This window comes from Oncorhynchus mykiss, chromosome 10 (assembly GCF_057628025.1).
Source record: "Oncorhynchus mykiss isolate SJ-2025 chromosome 10, ASM5762802v1, whole genome shotgun sequence".
Taxonomy (NCBI): Eukaryota; Metazoa; Chordata; class Actinopteri; order Salmoniformes; family Salmonidae; genus Oncorhynchus; species Oncorhynchus mykiss.
The window spans coordinates 85,860,501-85,867,719 of NC_143031.1; the positions used below are offsets into that span (position 1 = coordinate 85,860,501).

Here is a 7,219-nt window from a genome sequence, read left to right on the forward strand (position 1 = left end):
AAAACCCAACCCACATCACAATACGCGTAATGACATCACAATACCCCGTAATGACATCACAATACCTAGATAAGAACCCTCCTCGGTCTTCTGAAAACCCAACCCACATCACAATACCCCGTAATGACATCACAATACCCAGATAATAACCCTCCTCGGTCTTCTGAAAACCCAACCCACATCACAATACCCCGTAATGACATCACAATACCCCGTAATGACATCACGTAATGACACCCCGTAATGACATCACAATACCCAGATAAGAACCCACCTCGGTCTTCTGAAAACCCTGGTATAGTTTTATTATTATTCAGTGAGACAATTACACGCATGTTTATACAAAAGTCACACTCCAGAATGGCTTTCCAAGAGGTGTTGAGTGTTCCTGAGTGATCTAGTCACTTAAATCTGCTTACAAAAAAAATAAAATAATAATAATCACATCACTATGTTTAAATGTCGCTTGTCAAATCAAATCAAATGTTATTGGTCACATACTCATATTTAGCAGATGTCTATATTACCTTTATTTAACGAGGCAGTTAATTAAGAACAAATTCTTATTTTCAATGACGGCCTAGGAACAGTGGGTTAACTGGCCTAGGAACAGTAGGGTTAACTGGTCGAGGAACAGTGGGTTAACTGGTCTAGGAACAGTGGGTTAACTGGTCTAGGAACAGTAGGGTTAACTGGTCTAGGAACAGTAGGGTTAACTGGTCTAGGAACAGTAGGGTTAACTGGTCTAGGAACAGTGGGTTAACTGGTCTAGGAACAGTGGGTTAACTGGTCTAGGAACAGTGGGGTTAACTGGTCTAGGAACAGTGGGTTAACTGGTCTAGGAACAGTAGGGTTAACTGGTCTAGGAACAGTGGGTTAACTGGTCTAGGAACAGTGGGTTAACTGGTCTAGGAACAGTAGGGTTAACTGGTCTAGGAACAGTGGGTTAACTGGTCTAGGAACAGTAGGGTTAACTGGTCTAGGAACAGTGGGTTAACTGGTCTAGGAACAGTGGGTTAACTGGTCTAGGAACAGTGGGTTAACTGGTCTAGGAACAGTGGGTTAACTGGTCTAGGAACAGTGGGTTAACTGGTCTAGGAACAGTGGGTTAACTGGTCTAGGAACAGTGGGTTAACTGGTCTAGGAACAGTGGGTTAACTGGTCTAGGAACAGTGGGTTAACTGGTCTAGGAACAGTAGGGTTAACTGCCTTGTTCAGGGGAACAGTGGGTTAACTGGTCTAGGAACAGTGGGTTAAACTGGTCTAGGAACAGTGGGTTAAACTGCCTTGTTCAGGGGGCAGAACTACAGTTGTTTATTGCGGACGTAATGAAATGCTTGTGTTTCTAGCTAAAAACAGTGTAGTGGTATCTAACAACACACAACAATACACAACATCTAAAAGTAAAATAATTGAATTGAGAAATGTTTTAAATATTAGGACGAGCCGTTGTCGGAGTGGGCAATGACTAAAATAACGTAGCTGTCAATCTGTAGGCCGCGTAAAATTTTGACCAAAAACAAAAACAATTGATATATGTTGCCCCCCTAAGAGCTGGTAGAATCTTAATGGGACATGACTCCCTCTGTAAAGGCTACAACAGGTGCTTCCACTCAGGAGGCGTTGGGGGACTTAATCCATGTATGATACTGTACTACAGTTTCTATTTTTATTTTATACCTTTATTTAACTAGGCAAGTCAGTTAAAGAACAAATTCTTATTTTCAATGACGTCCTAGGAACAGTGGGTTAACTGCCTTGTTCAGGGGGCAGAACAACAGATTTGTACCTTGTCAGCTCGGGGGTTTGAACACTCAACCTTTCGGTTACTAGTTATTCTTTCTTAATTTGCTAAATGTTCTTCAACTTTCACCTTGAGGAGTAATGTTGTGTACATCTGTAGGAGGAGGAGGGGGAGGGGGAATCTAATTTCATCTTTATTTTTTAATTACATTTCAAGGCAGCAAAAAAAAAATTAAAAATGTTTTAAAGTTCAAGACAGGTGAAGAATTGTATTATGTTACCCTGCGACGGTTACTTGAGATTGTCACGTAGCCTGACAGATCGACAGCTATAGTGACCAACGTTTTATTTGGGATGTTTACAGCAGTTTTAAACATGATATATTACAAGATAATAAGGTATTATTATGGGTTCTTATGTCGCTGGGGGTTTTCTACGTCCCAAAATGGTGCTCTATTCCCTATATAGTGCCATTGGGAAGTCACATCTGGACGAACTGACAGGACGGCAGCTATGGCGTGAATATACCTGTTGTGGTGGTTAATACAACCTGATTATAGCATAGGGAGGGTAGCCTAGTGGTTGGAGCGTTGGCCCGGGAAATAAAAGGTTGCTGGTTCGAATCCCCGAGCGGACAAGGTAAAAATCTCTCCTTGTACCCCTGAACAAGGCATTGAACCCCACTGTTCCTAGACCGTCATTGAAAATAAGAATTAGTTCTTTAACAGACTTGTCTAGTTAAATAAAAAAATATATCAATGGCCGTTCGTATTTTGTTACTTTATTGTTTGTGCACAGCGAGCAAAATGAGATAAAATACGTATTTTCAACGTTAAAAGGATATGGCGGGAAACGTTCAAACAGACGTGGTTATGACGAGGAAATGTAACGGGACACGGAGCCTATTCGGGTTCTTAATGAGTCTTAACCGCTCGAAGCGGCGAAGAACACCCTAAACTAAGGATTGTATTCAATTCACAGAAAGAAATCAATTAAATATCATTACAACCAGTTCAAATCAAATCGAATTGTATTAGTCAATTGCCCAGAATACAACAGGTGTAGTAGACCTACCAGTGAAAGGCTTCCTCTACGAGCCCCTTAACCAACAACGCCGTTTCAAAGAAAGACGGATGAGAATAAGAGATAAAAGTAACAAGTAATTAAAGAGCAGCAGTAAAAAAATGAAAAATAAAAAAAACAAAAATATACAGTTTATACACAATCATAACTTCTTTTCACAACGTCTCGTGTACTCTTGGAGGGGAAAACAATATATATATATATATATAAGAGCTTAAAATACATGTACGTGTGTGTCGTTCTAATTCCTCGTCATACCGGGCGGTTTACTCTGCCTGCGTTTTGGCCTCTGAAAAAGCGGTCCAAAAGCTCCATGTTTAGACACAAAGCACAAGCCTGAAGAAACCACATCTTCAATTATTTTATTTACGGATGTTTATTATTATTATTATTATTATTATTATTATTGTTGTTGTTGTTGTTGTTGTGACCTCTCAAGTTTTATAGGCCTACAAGCTTTTACAAATATTCCCCCGGAAATAAAATGTAAAAAAAAAAAAAAAAAAATTGCAGTTCCTTATCCTTGTCTCTTCATCCTCCGATTAGAAAATTAAATACATAAGCAATTAAATATATATATTTTTTTAATTGTAAAACACCCAACACAACAGCCAATCATGTATACAAAATGATTGTTGCTTTAGGCTGGGGATATTTGGGAGAGGAGAACTAACTCCTGTCAGGATACGGTGACTTTAATCCAAGGCGTTCTGATCTATTACCATAATTCATTACCTCTACCCCAATCAGAACAGAGGAATAGAGGAGAGGAGAAGAGAGGAGAGGAGAGAAGAGGAGAGGAGAGGAGAGGAGAGGAGAAGAGAGGAGAGGAGAGGAGGAGAAGAGAGAGGAGAGGAGGAGAGGAGAGGAGAGGAGAGGGAGAGAAAGAGGAGAGGAGAGGAGAGGAGGAGAAGAGAGAGGAGAGGAGAGGAGAGGAGAAAAAGAGGAGAGGAGAGGAGAAAAAGAGGAGGAGGGGTGCTTCTTTAAAAAGTGTTTATAATGATTGCAGAGAATTCGAGCCAGAATTGTTGTTTTGGTTTTAGTTCCATCCATTCCTTTTCCCCATTTCCTTTATTTTGTACTTATGACAAGTTCTCCCTCTCTCTCTCTCGTTTTTTTGGGTGGGTGAACCCCCTAAACGAAAAAAAAAGCAATGAAAAATTAATAGCGCATGTTCACTCCGCGTTCCTTTATTACACGCCCGCGTGATTGTCAACATAATGAGAGAAAAAAACCTGCACGATATCTCCGCTTTAAGTATGCCTTCGTTTATTAAAAATAAAAATAAAGGCATAACTAATAAATACAGTCGATATATCACTGACAGGAAAGGGAACGGCTTGGGCATTAAAATAAAAAAAAAACGTGTCGCCATTCTAACCTATACGTTGCCTAGGAAACACATTCAACCTGACGTAAATATATGTTCGTACAAGTAGGATAAATTCCACTAATATTTCAATTTCTCCGCATGTGGAGTATAGTTACCCAGGAGAACGCTAGCTTGCCTCCTCTACACTCTAACCACCAGGCTACCTGCCTCCTCTACACTCTAACCACTAGGCTACCTGCCTCCTCTACACTCTAACCACTAGACTACCTGCCTCCTCTACACTCTAACCACTAGACTACCTGCCTCCTCTACACTCTAACCACTAGACTACCTGCCTCCTCTACACTCTAACCACTAGGCTACCTGTCTCCTCTACACTCTAACCACTAGACTACCTGCCTCCTCTCCACTCTAACCACTAGACTACCTGCCTCCTCTCCACTCTAACCACTAGACTACCTGCCACCTCTCCACTCTAACCACTAGGCTACCTGTCTCCTCTACACTCTAACCACTAGGCTACCTGCCTCTAACCACTAGACTACCTGCCTCCTCTACACTCTAACCACTAGACTACCTGCCTCCTCTACACTCTAACCACTAGGCTACCTGCCTCCTCTACACTCTAACCACTAGGCTACCTGCCTCCTCTACACTCTAACCACTAGACTACCTGCCTCCTCTACACTCTAACCACTAGGCTACCTGCCTCCTCTACACTCTAACCACTAGGCTACCTGCCTCCTCTACACTCTAACCACTAGGCTACCTGCCTCCTCTACACTCTAACCACTAGGCTACCTGCCACCTCTACACTCTAACCACTAGGCTACCTGCCACCTCTACACTCTAACCACTAGGCTACCTGCCTCCTCTACACTCTAACCACTAGGCTACCTGCCACCTCTACACTCTAACCACTAGGCTACCTGCCGCCCCTACACTCTAACCACTAGGCTACCTGCCTCCTCTACACTCTAACCACTAGGCTACCTGCCTCCTCCACACTCTAACCACTAGACTACCTACCTCCTCTACACTCTAACCACTAGGCTACCTGCCTCCTCCACACTCTAACCACTAGACTACCTACCTCCTCTACACTCTAACCACTAGGCTACCTGCCTCCTCTACACTCTAACCACTAGGCTACCTGCCTCCTCTACACTCTAACCACCAGGCTACCTACCTCCTCTACACTCTAACCACTAGGCTACCTGCCACCCCTACACTCTAACCACTAGACTACCTGCCTCCTCTACACTCTAACCACTAGACTACCTGCCTCCTCTAACCACTAGACTACCTGCCTCCTCTAACCACTAGGCTACCTGCCTCCCCTACACTCTAACCACTAGGCTACCTGCCACCTCTACACTCTAACCACTAGGCTACCTGCCACCTCTACACTCTAACCACTAGGCTACCTGCCTCCTCTACACTCTAACCACTAGGCTACCTGCCTCCTCTAACCACTAGGCTACCTGCCTCCTCTAACCACTAGGCTACCTGCCTCCTCTAACCACTAGACTACCTGCCTCCTCTAACCACTAGGCTACCTGCCTCCTCTACACTCTAACCACTAGGCTACCTGCCACCTCTACACTCTAACCACTAGGCTACCTGCCTCCTCTACACTCTAACCACTAGGCTTACCTGCCTCCTCTACACTCTAACCACTAGGCTACCTGCCTCCTCTACACTCTAACCACTAGGCTACCTGCCTCCTCTACACTCTAACCACTAGGCTACCTGCCTCCTCTACACTCTAACCACTAGAATACCTGCCTCCTCTACACTCTAACCACTAGGCTACCTGCCACCTCTACACTCTAACCACTAGGCTACCTGCCTTCCCTACACTCTAACCACTAGGCTTACCTGCCTCCTCTACACTCTAACCACTAGGCTACCTGCCTCCTCTACACTCTAACCACTAGGCTACCTGCCTCCTCTACACTCTAACCACTAGGCTACCTGCCTCCTCTACACTCTAACCACTAGGCTACCTGCCTCCTCTAACCTCTAACCACTAGGCTACCTGCCTCCCCTACACTCTAACCACTAGGCTACCTGCCTCCTCTACACTCTAACCACTAGACTACCTGCCGCCCCTACACTCTAACCACTAGTCTACCTGCCTCCCCTACACTCTAACCACTAGGCTACCTGCCTCCTCTACACTCTAACCACTAAGCTACCTGCCTCCCCTACACTCTAACCACTAAGCTACCTGCCTCCCCTACACTCTAACCACTAGGCTACCTGCCACCTCTACACTCTAACCACTAGGCTGCCTGCCTCCTCTACACTCTAACCACTAGGCTACCCTGCCTCCTCTACACTCTAACCACTAAGCTACCTGCCACCCCTACACTCTAACCACTAGGCTACCTGCCACCTCTACACTCTAACCACTAGGCTACCTGCCTCCTCTACACTCTAACCACTAGACTACCTGCCTCCTCTCCACTCTAACCACTAGACTACCTGCCACCTCTCCACTCTAACCACTAAGCTACCTGCCTACCCTACACTCTAACCACTAGTCTACCTGCCTCCTCTACACTCTAACCACTAGACTACCTGCCTCCTCTACACTCTAACCACTAGACTACCTTTCTCCTCTACACTCTAACCACTAGTCTACCTGCCTCCTCTACACTCTAACCACTAGACTACCTGCCTCCTCTACACTCTAACCACTAGGCTACCTGCCTCCTCGTAATACGTAGAGGAGGCAGGTAGCTTAGTAGTTAGAGTGTAGAGGAGGCAGCAGGTAGCCTAGCGGTTAGAGTGTTGGGGAGGCAGGTAGCCTAGCAGTTAGAGCCTTGGGGAGGCAGGTAGCCTAGCGGTTAGAGCGTTGGGGAGGCAGGTAGCCTAGCAGTTAGAGCGTTGGGGAGGCAGGTAGCCTAGCGGTTAGAGCGTTTTGGTGCAGCAGGTAGCCTAGTGGTTAGAGCGTTGGGGAGGCAGGTAGCCTAGCGGTTAGAGCATTGGGGCGGCAGGTAGCCTAGCGGTTAGAGTGTTGGGCCAGTATCTGAAAGGTTGCTGGATCGAATC

The 7,219-nt window shown here is 45.2% G+C and overlaps 1 protein-coding gene across 1 annotated transcript in view; it reads right to left on the reverse strand.

The window, feature by feature from the left end:
* pax5 (paired box 5) overlaps window positions 1-7,219 on the reverse strand; it is a 137,033-nt gene that overhangs the window by 123,857 nt on the left and 5,957 nt on the right.